The sequence below is a fragment of the Lynx canadensis genome, chromosome E2 (assembly GCF_007474595.2).
Source record: "Lynx canadensis isolate LIC74 chromosome E2, mLynCan4.pri.v2, whole genome shotgun sequence".
Classification (NCBI taxonomy): domain Eukaryota; kingdom Metazoa; phylum Chordata; class Mammalia; order Carnivora; family Felidae; genus Lynx; species Lynx canadensis.
This window is the reverse complement of record NC_044317.1, coordinates 34,437,511-34,459,611: the sequence shown is the minus strand read 5'-3', so window position 1 is coordinate 34,459,611 and position 22,101 is coordinate 34,437,511. Positions and strand designations below refer to the sequence as shown.

The 22,101-nt window shown below is 37.5% G+C and overlaps 1 long non-coding RNA gene across 1 annotated transcript in view; it reads left to right on the top strand.

Moving 5' to 3' along the window:
* LOC115503500 overlaps positions 1 to 5,491 on the top strand; it is a 14,114-nt gene extending 8,623 nt beyond the window's left edge. Inside the window, exon 3 of the long non-coding RNA XR_003965390.1 lies at positions 5,221 to 5,491. This is a non-coding gene — a long non-coding RNA (uncharacterized LOC115503500). The remainder of the gene's footprint in view (positions 1 to 5,220) is intronic.
* Positions 5,492 to 22,101: the final 16,610 nt, after the last annotated feature.

The following is a 22,101-nucleotide window of genomic DNA, read 5'->3' as shown; positions in this document are numbered from 1 at the left end:
GTGCTCTGGGTCTCTAATGAGACCCATGTGGCATTGTGATACCATCAGTCAGATAGCTGAAAGATAGTAATAAGAGCTTCTTATTTATATGATGTTTATTATGTTAATATAAGCTCTACATATATTAAGTCATTTAATCCTGACAGCAATCCAGTGAACAGAGTGTTAGGATTTTCCTCATTTTATAGGTGAGGCCAGAGGCACATATAGATTAAGAAATTTTCTTATGGCTGGGTAGTTCCTAAGTAGTGGAGTTGGGACCAGGATCCAAGGAGTTTGTCTCTGGAACCCATAGCGGTCCAGTATGGTACCCTCTAGCCACCTGTGGCTATTGAGCATTTGGAATGCGGCCAGTGTTACTGAGGAACTGAATTTTTTATTTTATTTACTTTTAATTAACTTAAATTTAAATAAGAACATGTCATTACTATACTGGACAGCTCAGCTGTAAACATCTATACAATAGTGCATCTTAGTTTTGACTGGCAGAATGACAAAGAGCTATTTAACTCCTTGTTGCAATTGTTATCTAAATCCAAAGGTGCAACATCTTTGTGAGATTCCAAAAGATGCTGCAACCCATGAGTTCGTTTTCCAAACAGTGTCTTCCATTACTTGTGAGACATATGCCTCTCTGATCTTAAAACTCTCTCAAACAAGCAAAAAAAAAACAAAAACAAAAACAAAAAAAACCCAAAACAAACAAACAAAAAAACACCAAACACATTATTTTCCTTTCTGTTGAAAAAAAAATGGAAGATGAAAGTGTTCTGATCCTAATTTGTCCGGATTGAAGAGCCCAAGTTTGTAAGATAAAAATAAAGAAAAGCTAATGGCAAGAGGTGTGACACTGCAGGTTGCACTGAAAATTACAAGTTACATTTCTATTGAGTTTAAATGATATATTTTTTATTTTGGAAAATTGAGAAAATGAACTTTTTAATTTTATTTTTTAATGTTTATTTATTTTTGAAAGAGAGAGACAGAGCACGAGCAGGGTAGAGGCAGAGAGAGAGAGAGACATAGAATCTGAAGCAGGCTTCAGGCTCTGAGCTGTCAGCACAGAACCCAACATGGGGCTCAAACCCACGAACCGCAAGATCATGACCTGAGCTGAGGTCAGACGCTTAACCGACTGAGCCACCCAGGTGCCCCTGAACTTTAAAAAAAAAAGGAGAAGAGAGAACACATATATCCACCATCTGGAGTTAATTACTGACATATTTGATTCAGTCTTTTTTTTAATGTATATAGTATTTTTTAAATTGTATAAGTAATAAGAGTTTCTCCCTTTAGAAAAAAGAAAAAACACCTTATTGAGTTAAATCTCCCTTCACATGTCCCTCCAACCACAGTCCTCTTACCTTACTCCCCAAAAGTGAAACTAATCTGAACTTGGTGTATATCTTTCCAGTAATTTATATAGTCTTACATATATATACATATATAGTATACGTATGTGTGTACATACACGTGTGTGTGTGTGTACACAGTTGAGCCTTGAACAACACAGTCTAGAAACTGCATGGATCCACTTATACACAATTTTTAAAAAATAAATACAGTACAGTACTATAAATGTATTTTCCTTATGACCTTCTTAATAACATTTCCATAGCTTTATTGTAAGAATACAGTATATATGACATATGCATATAATGATACACATAACATACAAAATAAGTGTTAATTGGCTATTTATGTCACTGAGAAGGCTTCTGGTCAACAGCAGGCTATTAGCAGTTAAGGTCTGGGGGGAGTGAAAAGTTCTATGTGGATTTTTGACTCTGGGGTTTGGCATCCCTAACCCCTATATTGTTCAAGGATCAACTAACTTTATGTGTATACATATATATGTATATATATATGCAAATTCTTGGAAATAACATATTTTTGTGTGGAGTTTTTGACATTTATATCAACAATATCACACTATATCTTGTCCAGCAGCTTTTTTCACGTATTATGGTTTTTGAGCTTTGTGCATTTTTGTTACATTTAAATCTAGATTAGCGTCCCTAACTGTGATACCCTGTGAACATACCACAGTTTAGTTATCCGTTTCCTTGCTGATGGATGTTTAAGTTATGTCCACTTTATTTCAAATAATACTGCAGTAACCATACCTCTAGTGCACCTGTGTGAGTGTTTCTCTGGGACAGACAACTCTAAGATCACAGAATTTGCTCATTTTCCCTTTTACTGTGTACTACTACAACACCTCCAAATTGTACCATTTATAATCCCACTAGTAGTGTATAACAGCCTTTCTTTTCCTACACTTAAACCAGCCTTCTGATATTGGCCAACTTAAAAATTTTGCCCGTCTAAAGTAGGTAGCTTATTGTGGTTTCAAAATGTGTTCCCCTAATTGCTAGTGAGGTTCTACATCCTTCCGTGTTTATTGGCCACTCAGATTTCCTTTCCTGTGAAATTCTTGAATATATCATTTATGCTTTTTTCTATTGAGTTGTTTATCTCATTGGTTTATAGGAGTTCTTTATAACTTCGATTCATTTTTTGTTTAGCAGATATGTTGCAAGTATTTACTCCTCATTTATAACCTGCCTTTTATCCTTTTTATGATTTCGTCTGTCATCCAAAAGTTTTAATTAAGTCTTAGACTCTACTGGTGGCTTCTAACAGGTTTCTCTTCTTGAACTGATTACAGGTCTTACCAAGTCTTCACGTGTATAGTTCTACGAAAAGAAACAAAAACTGATGTGTATGACTTGGTGATTTATTAGCTGAGTGCCATGTTGGGGAGAAAAATGTTATCCTGTGCATATTTATAGCATTTTCCTTAAGAAACAGAGTTCATTTTTATGTTGTTGTGAATGTTGTGTTGTTGTGGTAATGATTTTTTTGATATCTAATAATAAAATGTTGACAGTGGTAAAATCCTTGTAATAGATTTTATGGTGAGAATTGATTTTGCCTTTTATTGTATACTCTTGGAAAGTGTTTATTCAGAGCTCCTTTTTTCTAGTTATTGGATCTGCTATCTATAATTATGCTGCAAATTGTTTCAGACATTTAAAAATTATTTTAAATAACGTCTCCTTTTAGACAGAAATTGTAGCAGATTGGAGGCAGTCCACCAGCTTTGAATCCCAGTAACCTTAGGCAAGCTACTTTCATTCTTTGTTTCTCAGTTTCCTCATCTGTAAAACGGGGTAATAATAGTACCAGTCATGGGACTGGTGTGAAGGATAAACGTCATCACACATCAGAAGGTCCCAGAGCAGTGGGTGGCACAGGGAAGGCACACTACAGATGCCTGCTGTCACTGTTTCTCAGATCTTTCAAGGTTCTTATAAATGAGGAAACACGTTGTAGAGTTAGTGCTCTCTGAAAATTGTATTCAAGCTGAAGAGCAGCTAATTAGAGAAATCCTCTAATTGTCATGTGATGTGCCATTAGTGATATCAGAAAGTCTACAAATACAAAAAATGCTGACAGCACTGATTAACCCAGAACTCTTCCGTAGATTCTCTATGACACCCTTTCAGCCCCCCAAGCTCAGTGCTTGTCTACTCCAAACACGTACAATCAATAATTTAAAAACCAAAACACAAAAGATATAACCTTGAACCACATCCCCAAAAGTGTGGCCCTTCACAAGCGTAATTGTACAATTGTCTGGTGTAGATATTTGTTCACTTCTCCCTCCCCCACTAGTCTGTAAGCTCCATGAAAGCCAAGGCAATATAGATGCCAAATTGTGTATCAGTTGAACCCACTCATTGATGTGTATTTAGAATCAGCTTGGTGAACCCTGTGTTCTGCCCACAGTCCCTGGGTGGCTGGATGCCTGGTTAGTCATGTGGACTCTCGTCCACCAGCTTACCATAGAGCACTAGGTGAGGAGTGACCAGAGCTGAGTTTGAGTCCTGGCCCTCCACTAACTGACCAATAATTGACATAACCTCCCTACACTTCAGTTTCTTCAATTATAAAGGATATTGCTATCGTTACAGATGGAGTGAAATTAACATGTAAAGTGATTTAAAATGTAGGACTTTTAAATGGTCAAAGTGAAATTTCACCAGAAATTCCTTTGATGACAATCACGGGATATTAAAATGAAGATTGATGTGTACACAGGACAGGATATGAACTCGAATTACTTTATGTTTGCAGTCTATACTCTCTCCTTACCTGGGTAAATCATTCTGAGACAAGCTCACCATCTCCATTCAAGAATGATGCAAACCTGTAATGTTTTCAGAAGTGTTTTCTGAGCATTGGCAGCTTAACTAAAAGCGTCCTCTCTATTTTTCTTCTCGCTGTTGCATATAGGATAACTGCTCTCACCTGTTAACCCCCTAGCAGAAAATCCGCCTGCCACACAATAGCTTTGCAAACACAGCGTGGCACTCTGTGTGCTGCATAAAGAAGTCAGTGGGCAGGGCGTGGGGTCAGCCTGCTGTTGGGGGCAGGCTGTTTTGGTTGGCACGTCCTTTTTGTGAAGGATGTAGTCATTGTTCTGCAGTCGGTGTCAGGCGGCACACCATCTATTTACTCGCCATCCTTGAACTAACAGGGGGTATTCCCCCCCCCCCCCGGCCATAAATGGGTTGGTGTGAAAGAAGCTTCTCCTGCTGAGGGACTCACTTCTGCACTAAGTCCTCTTTGTTAATCTTCTGCAAAATAAGGCAGTTTTCTGTTGAAGAGAAAGCAATCATTAATTTTTCATAAGAGCAGCAAAAGTTGTGAATAGCAGAGGACCTCTTAAATAAAGAGCTTAGAGGTTCCGAAGAGAGAAGAATAACAAAGCCCAGGGGGGCAGGGAAAGTATATTCTTTCTTATACTATTTATCATTCCCTCCACCCCTTCATGCCCCGTTAAGAAGGAAGAAGCCATTTATGCAAACTAACATTTCTTCAAATCTCATGAACCTTCATTTTAATCTTTATCAGTGCCTTTTTAAATGAATAATACAGTGACCTTCAGTTTTGTCCTGTATTATGTGAGGTTGATTCATAAAGACTGCTTTAGTTTTTTAAATTAAGGCAGAAGCTGTATGTATTCTACTCAATTCTAGCATTAGCGTTATCCCAAGTGTGGCATTTATGTTCTTTCGCTTCTTTGGTATAAATAAATATCAAAGTAGGAAGACCAGTGTGAACTCTACAAGGAATAATAAACTAAAATAATATGGCATTGATTTTGTTCTGGGTGTCTAAATGCGTTTTTATGCTTGTGTATGTTTATAGCTTCTTTGCACGAGTGACATGAATTCCGGGCAATTAAAAAGGACATGAATTTCAAGACACTTAGGAAGAGGCTCTGCTTTCTAATAGCTCTGCATGTGACCAAGTGTAGTTCCTGAGAAAAGCACTGCAGATTGGAAACCTCCACCTTAGGAGACGGTGGAGTTATTGCCATTTTCTATTGTTTTACAATATTATTGCAAGGAAACCACATTAGGGGACTTGATTTTGGCGGCTGAAGTGCTGTATGTGGATATAACAACTTAATAAAAGAGCATAGAAAGATTCTCTTGCACCAGATGCGTGTCTTTATTTTGCGTTTCCTCAAAGACGGGCTTTGAGTCTTGTTAGTAAGGCCTCAACCTTTGTCACATTGAGTGAGGGAGACGTGGCCCAGGAGCCCAGAGCCCTGAAGGTCACAGAGAGGACTCCTTTCCAGAGGGAGGGGAACTCCACAGGGAAGGCCTTCCACATGATGAATTTCAGACACTTATTCTCCTGCATTTCAGTAGGATAAAAGGCACTCTCTGTACTGTTGGGCTTCTTAGGGCATGACTGTTATTCTTTTAAACTTTTGTTTTTGTGTTATCTAAATTACTCAAGTAACACATAAATACCAACTTCTGGGGAAAACTGTAAGATTATAGACAAGTTAAAGTCCTCTTGGATCCCGACCATCAATCCAGGCTCCTTTTTGCCATCCTCTCCCTTAGTGTCCCCAACCCCCATCCAGCAACCATGCTCAGTTTCCTCTGCCTCCTTGGAAATGTCTCACATACTCTTACACAGTACCTGCAAGTCAATAGTATTAAACAACTAGACAGGATTGTTTTTAAAAGTATTTTCCCCCCGCCTGCATCGGTATAATATTCTGTGTATCTTTCTGCAACTTGCCTTTTTTTTTTTTTTTTTTTTTACAAATTAGCATTTCTTGGAGATCTTTCCATGTTAATCCATATAGATCTACTTTATTTGTTTTTATTGCTTCATGATATTTCGTGGTGTGCCTGTGCTGTGTAGTCACTTAGCTTTTATCTTAGACAGGCGCATTTAATTGTTTTTCCAATTTTCCACTACTAAAAATGCCTCTTTAGTGTGTGACTTCTTGCGCACAAGAGTGCTCCTCTATGTTCATACATACAAGTGTGATTGCTGGGCCACACAACATGCATATTTTACGGTTTAACAGATAGGTCCGAATTGTTCTCCAAACTGGGGGCATCAACTTACATTCCGACCAGCAAGGTATGAGGGTTTGAGATTCTCAGCATCCTCACCAAAATTATCAGACATTAAAATGCCTGCCACTTCAATGGGTGCAAAATGGTGGGGTTTTTTTATTTTAATGTACATTTCTGTTATTACAAATGAGATTAAGCTGCTTGTTATATGTTTATTGGCTATTGGCATTTCCTCCCTATGATTTGCTTATTCCTTTGAGTTATTTGCCTTATGGATTTGTAGGAGTTTTGTGTGTTTGTGTGAGTGTATGTATATATGGACATATACATACACAGTATATATATATGTGTGTGTGTGTATATACATATATACATATACATATGTGTATATATATATATACACGTATATACATATATATATACACATATATATACACACATACACCCACTGTGTGTAATCTTGTACCTGCTAGATACATTGCAGTCTTTCAGACCTGGCCTGTCATTTAAATTTGTTGATGGTATCTTTTTGTCATCATTGCTTTTGACCTAGATTTCTTTTTCTCAATCTTGCTCTTCTTTTCCCCAAATTTCCTTGTAAGCATGCTGTGATTATCATCCTGAGCCCATGGTACACTGGTTACTTTTCCAAATAATCGTATCCGTGTGAGGTTTGGAGTTGAGTCTTCTTTGCTGACCTTGTCACCACCTGCCACTCACAGCTATAGAAGAGGCTCATGTGAGAAGGGAATAGTAACTGCTATTGAAACCCATTGCAGCAGCCTAGCTTTGATGTGCAACTTTTCTTCCACATATTTATCTAGGTTGAGGGCTTGAAGTTCAAGGGAACATACATATAGGGATGGTGAGTGCAATTATATGTGGGAGGTTGGTTGTTTTTTTTTTTTTTTTTAAGGTATAATTGGGAAGGAAAAAAAAACCAACTCAGCAGTTTACCTGCCATCTACGTTTCAGAAACTATGGGCCCACGACTCCCAAGGCTGTATTCTGGATTTTATTGTGCACTTCAAATTGGGATATATCTCACAACGGTTGCATTTAATTGGGAGATTATTAAAAAGCATGCACAAATTCAGAGTTTCTCACCCAGAAAATGCTGCTGGTATCCAGCCTAAATGAAGCCATTCTTCGTGTTCCACTGTCCTGCAAGGAGACATATAAAGAAGTTAAACCAGGACAGAGCTTTGGTTAGACCAGTGACCCCCAAATGTCAGTGTTTTGGAAACCACCTTGACAAATCTTGCCATAATAACTTTCCCCCTGTGCTATTTTTTTACTTAATATTCTTCTTAAATCACCTATTCTGTGATTGTAAATAAATTTATTTAAAAGGATACATTTAGCCTTCATCATGACCACAGATGTTTCACTTGTCATATATAAAATAGATAGTAACCAGGAACATAAATACAAACACAAGAATTCTGTAGTAGGGATATACTCTGCACCTGTGGTCTGCTAGGTCTTGTTTCAAGGGGAGATTTAGCGACTATTACAAAGAGGAAATGGTGTTAAATACATAATGGTACCAAATTAAGATTTTGTCCTTGATATAAATAGAATTGAGAGAGAACTGAAATGAGGTCCAGTGCTATACTGCCTAAAGCATGTTGGGAATCACCACTATCCCCCACTCAGGAAAATATTGGTATGGCCAATGGATTAGAATATCCCAGTGAAATAGAATATCTTAGTCTAGGAGAGAGTGCAAGATATGTCCTACTAATTTTCCTAGTTATTCTGAGGCCAAGTTGCCTCTTCCTCCAAAACACATGCCTTGTCCTATATCCCCTTAGAATGGCATTGATTGAATACATCACCTTCAAATGAATTTATTAACTGTACAGACCTTTGGGTGCCTGCATGCTTTTATTGGTGTGAGATCATTGCTCCATGTATCCAGATCAGATTATCTTCTGGGTTTTTCTTGGTCCTAGACCTGTGGGCCTCACATAGAAGAACTGTTCCATCAGAGTCACACCCAGCAAATGCTGTTTTTCACAGGGAGCATAAAGTGGGGGGAGGGAGACAGTAGGAGGGAATGGGAAATCTATTCAGTGGAATAGATGTCTATTTTAAGAAGAAAACAACTGGCATCTGGCAGTGACATAGGATGTCATCTCCATATTTTGAAAAGTGCTTCCATGTTACCTTAGAGTCTACTTACCTTGCTTTGGGCTCAGATGTTAACATGTACCCGTCGTATTTTTTAAACATTTTGAAATCATGCATATAGTTTTTTAAAATAAGTAATACAGGAGTGCCTGGGTGGTTCAGTCAGTTGTGCATCTGACTCTTGACTTCGGCTCCGGTCATGATCCCAGGGTCATGGGACCAAGCCCTGCATCAGGCTCGGTGCTGAGCGTGGAGCCTCCTTAAGATTCTCTCTCTCTCCCTCTGCCCCTTTCCCCTGCTCATGCTCTCTCTCTCTCTCTCTCTAAAATAAAAATAAATAATACAAAATGGCTTTTAAATTATTGCATTTGCCCCATCTTTCTCCCCTTCTAGTCCTACACAGAGGCAGCCAATTTAAATCCATTCTATTTGTAGGCCTTCTGGTGGTAAGCTCCACGTTTCTATGTAATATGTTCCTACTTTTGTTTGGTCATTTAACACCTTTATTTTTTAATTAAATATAATTTGTTGTCAAATTTGTTTCCATACAACACCCAGTGCTCATCCCAACAGGTGCCCTCCTCAATGCCCATCACCCACTTTCCCCTCTCCTCCCCACCCCCATCAACTCTCACTTTGTTCTCAGTATTTAAGAGTCTCTTATGGTTTGCCTCCCTCCCTCCCTCTCTGTAACTTTTTTTCCCCTTACCCTCCCCCATGATCTTTAAACAGTGCCTATCAACTTCCTGCTGTGTTGGATGAGAATTTAATAGCATCACCCCTCCTCTTTTCCTCTTGTCTCAGGTATGTTTTGGCTGTTGAGAAATATTTTTTTTAATGTTTGTTTATTCTTGAGAGAGAGAGAGAAAGAGAGATGTGAGGAGGGGTGGGGCAGAGAAAGAGTGAGACAGAATCCCAAGCAGGCTCCATGCTGTCAGCACAGAGCCCAACGCGGGGCTCAAACTCACAAACCGCAAAAGCATGACCTGAGCGGAAACCAAGAGTCGAACACTTAACCGACTGAGCTGACTGAGCCACCCAGGCTCCCTGGCTGTTGAGAAGTCTAATGCCAGTCAGATTCTCAGTCCTTTATAGGTGATCTGTTTAGTCCCTGTGGAAATTTACAGGATCCTTCATTTTTATGGTTCTGAAATTTTGTCATTATGTATACACATGATTTATGCCCAAGTATTTCAGACTTTTGTAAAGATATCAGTTCAGTTATCTCCAGTCATTTCTTAGTATTTAATATCTTTTGATGCTGTTATAAATGGTATCTTTTCTTACATTTTAATTTCTGATTATTCATTTTGGTATATGTAAATACAATTGACACTGCATAATGCTACCGTATCTTGCAACCTTGTTAAACTCACCTATTGGTTATAATAGCATTTTTGTACATTCTCTTGGATTTTGAGACAATCATGTCATCTGTAAATAAAGACAGTTTTACTACTTCTTCCTTTCCAGTCTGGCCTTTTATTTCTTTTACTTAACTTCATCCATTGGCTAGAAATCCCAGGGTACTATTTAATAGAAGTGTAAGGGTAGATATCTTTGTCTAGTTTCTGGTCTTGGGAGGAACATTCAGTCTGTTACCATTAAAGTATGATGCTAGCATATGTTTTTGGTAGATACCCTTTTCCATACTGGGGGCATTCCCATTTAATTGCTACTTATTGAGAGCTCTTACCAGGAATGTATGTTAAAATATATAAAAACTTATACAACTAAACACCCAAAAAACAAATAATCCATTTAAAAATGGGCAGAAGACATGAACAGACATTTCTCCAAAGAAGACATATAGATGGCCAACAGACACATGAAAAGATGCTCAACATCACACATAATCAGGGAAATGCAAATCAAAACTACAAGGAGATATCACCTCACACCTGTCAGAATTACCAAAATCAACAACACAAGAAACAACGGGTGTTATTGAGAATGTGGAGAAAAAGGAACCCTCTGGCACTGCTGGTAGGAATGCAAACTGGTGCATCCACTGTGGAAAACAGTATAGAGGTTCCTCAAAAAGTTAAAAATAGAACTACCGTACAATCCAGTAATCGCACTATTGGGTACATTCCCAAAAATACAAAAACACTAATTCAGAGGTATACATGTACCTCTATGTTTATAGCAGCATTATTTACAATAGCCAAGATATAGAAGCATCCAAGTGCCCATCGATTGATGAATGGATAAAGATGTGGTATATATATATATATATACATATATATATATGGAATATAATATTTCATTATATATATGCATATACATTATATATGTGAAATTGAATATTCCATTATATATGCATATATATTATATATATGGAATGGAATATTTATATATGTATATTATATATATGGAATGGAATAAATATTTATATATGCATATATATAAATGGAATATTATTCGGCTATAAAAAGGAAAGAAATGTTGCCATTTGCAATGACATAGATGGAGCTAGAAAATATAATGCTAAGCAAAATAGGTCAGTCAGGGAAAGGCAAATATTATATTATTTCACTTATATGCAGAGTTTAAGAAAGAACAAATGAGCAAAGGGGGAGAGAGAGAGAGAGCACACAAGAAAGAGACTCTTAACTATAGAGAGCAAACTGATGGTTACCAGAGGGGAGGGAGGTGGGGGGGATGGGTTAAACAGATGATGGGGATTAAGGAGTGCACTTGTGATGAGAACCAGGTGATGTGTGGAAGTGTTGAATCACTATATTGTACACCTGAAACTAATATAACACTATGTCAACTACACTGGGATTAAATTTAAAACCTAATAAAATTTAAAAATGAATGTATGTTAGATTTTTTCAAAGCCTTTTCTGCATCTATTAAGATGACCATATGGTTTTTCTTTATAGCTTGCTAACATAGTGAATTACATTGATTGTTTTTTAAATGTTAAGTCAACTTTGTTTTCTGGGATAAAACCTTTCATGATATATTATACTCTTTATATATTGTTGGATTTGATATGCTAAAATTTTGCTTGAAATTTTTATAGGTTCATAGGGATATTTGTCTGTTTGCTTGCAATATCTTTGTCTAGTTTTAGTATTAGGGCAATACTGAGCTTTTATGATAAATTGGAAAATATTTCCTCCTTTGCAGTTTCCTGGAAGAGTTGTATAGACTTGGTATTATTTCTAACTTAATATTTGATATAATTCACCAATGAAGCCATCTGGCTTGGAGTTTTCTTTGTGGAAGATTTTTTTTTATTTAAAACTTTCTTTTGGTAGATATAGGGCTATTAGTTATCTGTTTCTCCCTGAGCGAGCTTTGGTAATAATATGTGTCTTTCAAGGAATTTGTCCATTTCGTCTAAGTTATCAAATTTGTTGGCATAAAGTTCTTCACAATATTCCCCTTATTATCTTTTTAGTCTCTGTAGAGTATATAGTGATGCCACTTCTCTTGGTCCTGTTATCTGCAATTCTGTCTTCTTTTTCTTTTTTTCCTGATAAGACTGACTGCAGGTTTATCATTTTTCTTGATCTTTTCAAAGAACCAGCTTTTAGTCTCATCGAATTTTTTCTGTTATCCTTTTTTCTATGTCACTGTTTTATGTTCCTGTCTTTGTTACTTCCTTCTTTCTATATAGTTAAGTTTAATTTGCTCTTATTTTTTAAGATTTTTTTTTTTGTTTTTTGGGTTTTTTTTTTTTTTTTTTTTTTTTGTTGTTGTTGTTGTTGTTGTTGTTTTCACAGGGAAAGCTAAGACTTTTCTTCTTTTCTAATATAGGCAGCTGGTACTATAAATTTCCCCCTCCATACTGCTTTAGTGGCATCCTCCAAAGTCTATATTATTTTAATTTTCATTCAGTTAAAAATGCTTTCTAAATTCCAATTGATCTTTGACCCATGAGATATTCAAAAGTATATTGTTTTGTTTGCAAATATTCAAGGGTTTTTCAGGGACTATTCTGTTGCTGATTTTTAATTTAATTCCATTATGATCATAGAATATGCATAGAATCTTTTTTAATTTACTGAGACTTGTTTTATAGCCCACAATATGGTCTATTGTTGTAAATGTCCATATGCTCATGAAAAGAATGTGTATTCTGTTGTTGGGTGAAATGTTCCATAAATGTCAATTAAATAAGTTGTTTGATAGGGTTGTTTAGATCTGTTTCCTTATTGATTTTCTGTCTACTTGTTCTATATATCATTGAGACAAGAATATTGAAATATCTGACTACATTTATGGTTAGTCTATTTCTTCTTGCAGTTATAATAGTTTTGTCTCATGTATTTTGAAGTTCTGTTATTAGGTGCATAGACATTTATGGTTTGTGATTGTTATGCCTTCTTAATGAATTGACCCTTTTCTCATTATGACATGACATTCTTCATCCCAGGTGATACTCTTTGATCTGAAATCTCCTTTCTCTAATGTTAATATAGCTTTCCTTTGATCTGAGTATGATATATTTTCTATTCTTTTAGTTTTAACCTACTTGTACCATTATATTTGGGGTGTGTTGCTTATAAGCAATAGTCAAGTCTTCCTTTTTTTATTTAATCCGACAATCTCTGTCTTTTAATTGTGGCATTTAGACCATTTATATTTAACATGACATGTGTGATTAGGTTTAAATGCTATTTGTTTTCTATGTGCCCCATCTTTTCTTTTTTCGCTTCTTTCTGTTTTCCTATCTTATTTTGGATTAATTATTTTTTATGATTTTATTTTATGTCTTTTGTTGGCTTATCAGCTATAACTCTATGTTTTGTTCTTTTACTTGTTCCTTCAGAGTTTATAAGGGTATATATTTAGCCCACCATAGTCCACTTTCAAGTGATTTTATGCCACTGTATATAGTATAAAAATCTTGAAATAGTATATTTCTTCCCCCCCGCCAACTTTTTGTTCATTTATTACTATACATTTAACCTCTATAAGTGTTACAAACCCCACAGTATATTATTACTTTTGTTTAAACAGTTATCTTTTAAGGAGATTTTTAAAATTATGATATGTGTGTGTGTGTATCCATTTCCATTGTTCTTCTCTCCTTGTTGTAAATTCTCATTTCCATCTAATATCATTTTCCTTCCTCTTAAATGATTTCCTCTAACATTTCTTCTATTGCAGTCTGCTAGTAATGAGTTATTTTAACTTTCATATGGCTGAAAAAGTCTCTATTTACCGTTTTTGCAATTATAATGTATAATTTTATTGCTATAAAACTGAGTGAAGTGTCCATGCATTGAAAACTTATGTCCACACAAAACCCTGCATATGAATGTTTATAGCAGCTTTATTCATAATTACCAAAATGTGGGAGCACCCAAGATATCCTTCTGCAGTGAATAGATAAATGAACTGTGGTACTTTCAACAATGGAATATTATTCAGCAATAAAAAGAAATGAACTATCAAACCACAAAAAGACACAAAGAACCCTGAAACACACTGCTAAGTGAAAGAAGTCAATCTGAAAAGACTACATGCTGTATAATTCCAATTATATGACATTATGGAAAAGGCAAAGCTATGGGGACAGTAAAATGATCAGTGGTTGGTGAGGGGGTAAGGATGAATAGACAGAGCACAGAGGATTTTTAGAACAGTGAATCTATTCTGTGTAGTACTGGAATGATGGGTGCATGCTGTTATACCTTTGTGAAAACCCATAAGATGTACAAAACAAAGAATGAACTCTAATGTAAACTGTGGACTTTGGTTAATAATATATCAGTAATGACCTATCAATTGTAGCAAAGATACCACAGTAATGTAAGATATTAATAATAGGGTAAGGAGGAGTAGGAGGGTACATGGAACTCTGTACATTAGCTCAATTTTTCCCTGAAACTAAAATTCATAAAAAACAGTAAAGTCTATTTTTTAAAAACTGAGTTAAACAATATACATAGTAGTTCTAGAATGTGTGTGTGTGTATAAAATATGTATTTATTTATAGTACTTATATATACTACTTAACACAGTAATTAAGCCCATGGATTCTGGAATCACACTGTCTGGGTTCAAATCCTGACCATGCCACTTAAAAGCTGTATAACCTTTGGGCAAGTGGCTCAATCAGTTTGTGCCTCAGTTTCCCCACATAGAAAATGATAATAGAGCAATAAAAAGAAAACAATAATAGAATCTATTTTGTAGAGTTATTATGGGGATTAAATCACATGTGAAGCCTTTGAATGGACCCTGATACATACTAAATACACATAGTATATCTATGGTTAGTGTTATTTGATCATGAATACTCATTTGAAAAATAAAGTCTGAACATATTTTGGAAACCACCTCTTGAACACATTCTACATGATGAAGACTGGGGTCTTAAATACATAAATTTTCATTTATAAAGATATGAAGTATGCCAAACTGGCATAATTGCCATTTTGTACATTAGGTCCCTGGCTTTGGTGCTGCCTGATTTGGTGCTGTTGGCCATGGTGGCATTGGTTTTAGTGACATTTCATTTCATTTCCTTCAAGATAAAACATTTCTGAGTTTAAGAATTCTGTAAGAACACTTGATTGATTAAAGCAAATGTCTTGTTTACAGCCAGAGGCTTCCTACCTGCTCCGGGAAGGCACAAGTCTACTGAAATCTTCCTGTTTCCATGTGCCAGTCGGCTGTAGAGGTCACAGCAAGGGTGCTGTAGAGATCTATGCAGGGGAGAGATGTGGATGGCCAGGCCCCCTTCTTGATACCGTGCCTCAAAGGGCCTCACCTGCACTCTTGGACCCTCAGCCACTCACCTGCAGAGGCCCAACCCATTCAATGTCTCTGTTTTCCCTTTCATTGAAAAAAGATAGGTTTACTAAATATAGAATTCTAGGTTGACAGGGTTTTTTTTTCCTTTTAGTACTTTTCCAATGTGATTCCATGGTCTTCTCCCATGCATTATTTCTATATAGAAAGCCATAGTAATCCTTAACCTTTGATTCTTTCTATATAATGTGTCTATTTATCTGAAGCTGCTATTTTTATTTAAAATTTTTTAATGTTTATTTATTTTTTTTTTCAACGTTTATTTATTTTTGGGACAGAGAGAGACAGAGCATGAACGGGGGAGGGGCAGAGAGAGAGGGAGACACAGAATCAGAAACAGGCTCCAGGCTCTGCGCCATCAGCCCAGAGCCTGACGCGGGGCTCGAACTCACGGACCGCGAGATCGTGACCTGGCTAAAGTCCGACGCTTAACTGACTGCGCCACCCAGGCGCCCCTAATGTTTATTTTTTGAGAGACAGAGCATGATCAGGGGAAGGGCAGAGAGAGAGGGAGACACAGAATCCGAAGCAAGCTTCAGGCTCTGAGCTGTCAGCACAGAGCCCAACACGGGGCTTGAACTCACAAGCTGTGAGATCATGACCTGAGCCAAAGTCAGATGTTTAATAAACTGAGTCACCCAGGAACCCCTATCTAAGATTTTCTTATCACTGGTTTTAAGCAAGTTGATTGAGATATACCTTGCTGTCTTTTTCTTCACGTTTCTTGTGCTCAGAGTTCATTGAGCTTTGTGGATCTGTGGTTTCAATGTTTTTATCAAATTTGGACATTTTTAGCCATGAGTTAGTTCCTCAACACTTTCCTCCGTCCTGACCTTTCTCTCTTGTATTTCAGGGACTCCAAATCCCCACGTATTAGGTGGCTTGATGTCATCCCACAACTCACGGATACTCTGCTCATTTTGTAAAATTCTCTTCCTCCTTGTCTTTTGTTCTGAATGTTTTCTATTGCCATGTTTTCGAATTCACTAATATTTTCTTCTGCAGTCTCTAATCTACCACTAACCCTATCCAATGTAATTTTTGTCTTAGATATTGTAGTTTGCTTTAAATATTTGGTAGGTGAGATCAAAGCAGTGTTTTGTTTGAGGGTAATTATTCCCCACAATTGAGGCAAACTGTTCTGTGTATGTACACAAGGTGCCACGAATCTTGAAATTTACCAATCTCAGTGATTAGGAATTGGCACTATTCCCAGGCCTGTATAAGCAATTCGGATTCTCTATACTTTTATATGGGTTTTCACTTGGCCTTGGGTAGTGTCTTCCCATGCACACACTTTTATGTCCTCAGCTGAGTACTCAAGGAGGACCATGTTCAAATCTCTGGAATTCTCTCTGTGTGCAGCTCTCCCTCTGGTACTCTTCTCCGTAAACTCTAGCTGCCAAGGTCAATTCTTATACTCATCTGCATCCACTCAACTCCAGGACTCCCCTGGCTCCACTTGGGTTCACCCTCTTTGTGCTATGGTCTGGGATCCCCCGCCCCACTGTCCAGCCAGTAAGCTTGGGAAATCACAGGCTCTCCTGATTCATTTCCCTGTTCTCAAGGGTCACTAGTTTTTTGCTGACTAATGTCTGTAACTTGAATCCTATTGTTTCCTACATTTTATCCATTTTTCTAAGTTGTCTTAGGTACAAGGGTAAATCAAGTCTGTGTTACTCCATTTTGGCTAGAAGTAGAAATTTGTCATTTACTCTCATTATAGTGGGGTTTCAATCAAGAGAGGAAATAATGCAGGTACTTATTCCACTGTATTGAACCAGAAGCACAGTCTACACATTTAAAAGGATGATTTGGGGCGCCTGGGTGGCGCAGTCGGTTAAGCGTCCGACTTCAGCCAGGTCACGATCTCGCGGTCCATGAGTTCGAGCCCCGCGTCGGGCTCTGGGCTGATGGCTCGGAGCCTGGAGCCTGTTTCCGATTCTGTGTCTCCCTCTCTCTCTGCCCCTCCCCGTTCATGCTCTGTCTCTCTCTGTCCCAAAAATAAATAAACATTGAAAAAAATAAATAAATAAAATCCTCTTTGCTAAAAAAAAAAAAAAAAAAGGATGATGCTCACTCTCAACAACAGCCAAATTATGGAAAGAGCCTCAATGTCCATCAACTGATGGATAAAGAAATTGTGGTTTATATACACAATGGAATACTATGTGGCAATGAGAAAGAATGAAATCTGGCCTTTTATAGCAACGTGGATGGAACTGGAGAGTGTTATGCTGAGTGAAATAAGTCAGAGAGAGAAAGATACCATATGTTTTCACTCTTATGTGGATCCTGAGAAACTTAACAGAAGACCACAGGGGAGGGGAAGGAAAAAAAAGTTGGGGGGGGGGAGCCAAACCATAAGAGACTCTTAAAAAATGAGAGCAATCTGAGGGTTGATGGAGGGTGAGAGGAAGGGGAGGGTGGGCGATGGGTATTGAGGAGGGCACCTGTTGGGATGAGCACTGGGTGTTGTATGGAAACCAATTTGACAATAAATTTCATATTTTAAAAAAAGGATGCTGCTGCTTGTGGTATTAGAGCCTCTATTAACACAAGCTAATGGCCTTGTAATTATTTATTCAAAGTCACAATTTCTGAATGGACTCCTTGAGGAGTGGAAACTGTGACTCATTCATTTTGGGATTATCTTAGTGCTAAATTGGAGCTCTATAAATATTTGTTGAATTAATGAATGAGTGAATGGTGTTGTTAATGGTAAGGTTGCAGATATAAGGAGTTGAGACTGAAGGTACGGGTGCTTTCAGTTAAGCGCTTTGTAGGGAAATGCAGTTTACCCTTCGGGACATTATTCTTTTAGGCTGCAGCTTTTTTGGGATATGTTAACATCAGCACCTGCTTCTGCCTTTGTGACAGGAAGCACTTCTTTAAAGGGCTGTCATACAGGGACACCTGGGTGGCTCAGTCGGTTAAGCACCCAGCTCTTGATTTTGGTTCAGGTCATTATCTTACAAGTTTATGGGGTCAAGCCCTGTGTCAAGCTCAATGCTGACAGCATAGAGCCTGCTTGAGTTTCTCTCTCCCTCTCCCTCTCCCTCTGCCCCTCCCCCGCTAGCACATTCTCTCTCTCTCTCTCAAGATAGGTAAATATTTAAATAAATAAATAAATAAATAAATAAATAAATAAATAAATAAAATATTTTCATTCATTGTTTTGGTAGAATGTGTCCACTTGGGGGAATTTTATTCTTGGCCATTAATCCTGATCATTTTCTAATCTGAGAAATTTGTTCCTTGGCTTATAAAGGCAGCATAGCATAGTGGTCTCAAGTAACTGTGGAGCCTGATTGCCTGTGTACAGCTTCATCTTTTACTAGCTATATGACCTTGGGCAAGTCACTTGACCTTTCCAAGCCTCAGTGTACCTTATGTAAAATGGGCTAGTAATAGTACATTCTCAGCTATTATGAAGATTCAAATGGTTATTGCCTATGAAATTCTTTAAATGGTGTCTGATACATAGTATTATGTAAGCATAAGTAAATAAAAGTAAGATAAAATGAGGTGAAATAGAATAAAATAAGAATAAAACCTTACTCCATCTTTTAGGATTTTATCTAATCTGCCTTCACCAAGAAGTAAAAACTCTACTGTCTGTTTTATCAAAATATTTCCTACTTTAATAGTCTTCCTTTGGAGAAATCAATTGAATATTAAAGGTAAAAGAACCTTTCCTAATTTCCTTTTCTAGATTTTTTATGTGGCAATGATTCCTGTCTCCCTACTTACTTCACTGGGTCATGTTTACCAAGACTTTTTCCTTGGAACCTTCACCTTTCCTTTAGTCAAAACCTTTTGTTTTCCTCAATTCCACCTTAAATTCTGCTTCTTAACTGTCCCCTCCCCACCACCATGTTGATGCTAAAGATTTCCCATCATAATGGCATATCTGTCACCTTTATTAGGTGGCTATTACCTGGCACACTTTAACACCACCAATATGTTTTCCATTCTCACTAATTTAACATCCTTATTTTCTACAGTATTCCAATTTCACAGGTATCTAAGGCTTACAGCATTATTTCTGGTTGTTAGAGACATACTTTTAATTTACTATCCCTTTTCCAATTTTTAAGTCTATTTGTCTGTTATATTATTTATTTTGAGAGAAAGAGTGGGGGAGAGGGGCAGAGGGAGAGAGAGAGAAAGAATCCCAAGGAGGCTCCACACCCAGCTCAGAGCCTGATGTGGGGCTCAATCTGTCAACCGTGAGATCATGACCTGAGCTGAAACCAAGAGTCAGACACCCAACTGACTGAGCCACCCAGAGGCCCCTATTATATTATTTCATTTGCTATTATAATTTATATTTATATTCTGTATTTTGTATTATGATATGATTTTTACTGCGTAGTTTAATAATAGTTGATATTGTTTGCTTATTTAGCATCATTGAGTCATGATTGTCCTAGCATCTCATTGTCCAGATTATTTTTTTTATTTTTATTTTAAGAGAGAGAGACAGAGAGAGCAGGGGAGGGGCATGGAAGGGGAGAGAGAATCCTAAGCAGGCTCCACCCTGTCAGCACAGAGCCCAACACAGGGCTCGATCTCACAAATAATGAGATCAAGACCTGGGTTGAAATCAAGAGTTGGATGCTTAGCCAACTGAGCCACCCAGGTGTCCCTCATTGTCCAGATTATTAAGAAGTTGTTAAGAAAGTTTAATCAGGAGTAAATGATTGACTTTTATTTTGTTACTATATGACTCAGCTAATGGCTTTTTGAAATTTATATTGATTTATTTTTTTATTCTGTCATCTCAGTCTATCTAATGCCATCTTTGGTGACTTCTGTGCACAATGAATATCCTTATATTTGTTTCTAGCTGGATATTTGAGGCAAGAGGGACTCATAAGGAAGTCTGAAACAAAGATGAGCCTAAAATCAAAATTTCCTAACTAAAATTAATTTCAGTACAGCCCAGTCTTGTCCAACACCAGGAGATGTGGACAGCTGTCAGGGGGGCATCTCAAACACATGCTGCACCCACCTCTGCCTGCTTGCCTCGGTGGGGCAGTCGCTGTTCTCAGCGTACAGGTGGCAAAGGCCCTGTGGGTGCCTGACAAGAGAACCTCAGTAATGCAGTCTCCACTTCATCACACAGCAGCCCCGTGCAGTAACAAGGATGTATATGAGGGCTGGATGAAGTGTAATTAAATAATAGCACATTGCAATGGGTCTCAGTTTCTAAACAAATCCTCCTGACTGATTTGGGCCAGACACTTCTGAAGCTGCTGGTATTCCTTACCATGAACATGAGGAAGTCAAAGCAGAATGATGAAATTCTTGAATGCTTTTGCTTAAAATTACTTAGTCTCCTGGGCACCTGGGTGGCTCTGTCAGTTAAGTGTCTGACTCTAGATTTAAGCTCAGGTCATAATCTCCCAGGGTGAGTGAGAACCCTGCATCGAGCTCTGTGCTAACAGCGCAGAGCCTGCTTGAGATTCTCTCTCTCTCTCTCTCTCTCTCTCTCTCTCTCTCTCTCTCTCTTTCTCTCTCCCTGCCCCTCCACTGCTCATGCTGTCTCTCTCTCAAAAATAAATAAATAAACTTTAAAAAATTGCTTACTTATGGACACACACACCCCACAGCCACATGCACCTGTATACATGAACTGGGTGCACTTTTACCATTTTATCCAAACCCTGGTAGTTTCTACTGTGGTCCTTCTCTAGATGAATTCTCAAAATATTTGGGGAAATAAGAGACTATCTTTTATGTGTGTGTAGTAGCGGATTTTGCCGGCTCTTGAGACATTATCTTTATAAATCCCTGAGTGTTAGAAGTGAGGAAATCATCTGTCTTTTGAATTTAGCAAATAGCATTTATGTGCATACGTGCTTATGCCATCTACACACTTACACTGTAATTGAAACACTGTGGAAAAGCAAACCACAAGCTTTTAACATTGTTCAGGGATGAGCTTTTCCTTCTCATCTTCTCCTAAATTGATGTTTAGAAGCACAAGAGGACTCTCTAGCTCTGTGTTTATAAGCCTTACTGGAAAAAAAATGTCAGTTGCTTTTTAGACTCAGAATCACATGATAGTAAATGTGAATCTAAGCAGTGGCTCAAGTGCTTTCTAAGCAATGGTTACATTGATAATCACATCCTTCTTTTATTTAGTAAATGCCAATAAAAGCTAATAAGAAAGAAGTGCTATTTGCATGTTTCATACTCTTACTCAATATGGGGTCCAGTGGTTGAATAGTCTCATTTGGGAGCCAAGAGAGGCAAACAAAACTGATTTCATGAATCCCCTAATGAGTGTCCACAGGTTTAGGGGACAGGTGTTTTGGAGTGTGAGAGCACAGTGGAAAGGTTTTGCTAGTACAGTGACCAGGGCATGATGGTGGAGAAGACCAATGTGGCCCTTGGGAAGTTGAAGTCTCTTCCCTCCTTGAATGGGCTCTGTTCCAGGATGTTCCTCATGTGAGGGTATTATACTTACCATGGAGTAAAATATCATCAAATCGTCGTATCCTTGGGATATAAGCAATTAAAACAAGATTTATGTTTGTTAAAAACATTTGATTATCAAAGCAAGTAATCAGTGTACAAAGAAGAAAGAAAAGGCAGAGATGTGGGTTCTGGAGTCAGAAGACCTAGTTTCAAATGCCAGGTCCACTTGCTGAGTGATCTCAGGCTAGTCACTTAATCTCTCTGGGCCTCAGATTCTTTCTGTGTAAAATAAGAGAAATAAAGCTAATCATACATTTGTAATGAGTGTTAAATGAGTTAATACCTGCAAAATAATTCA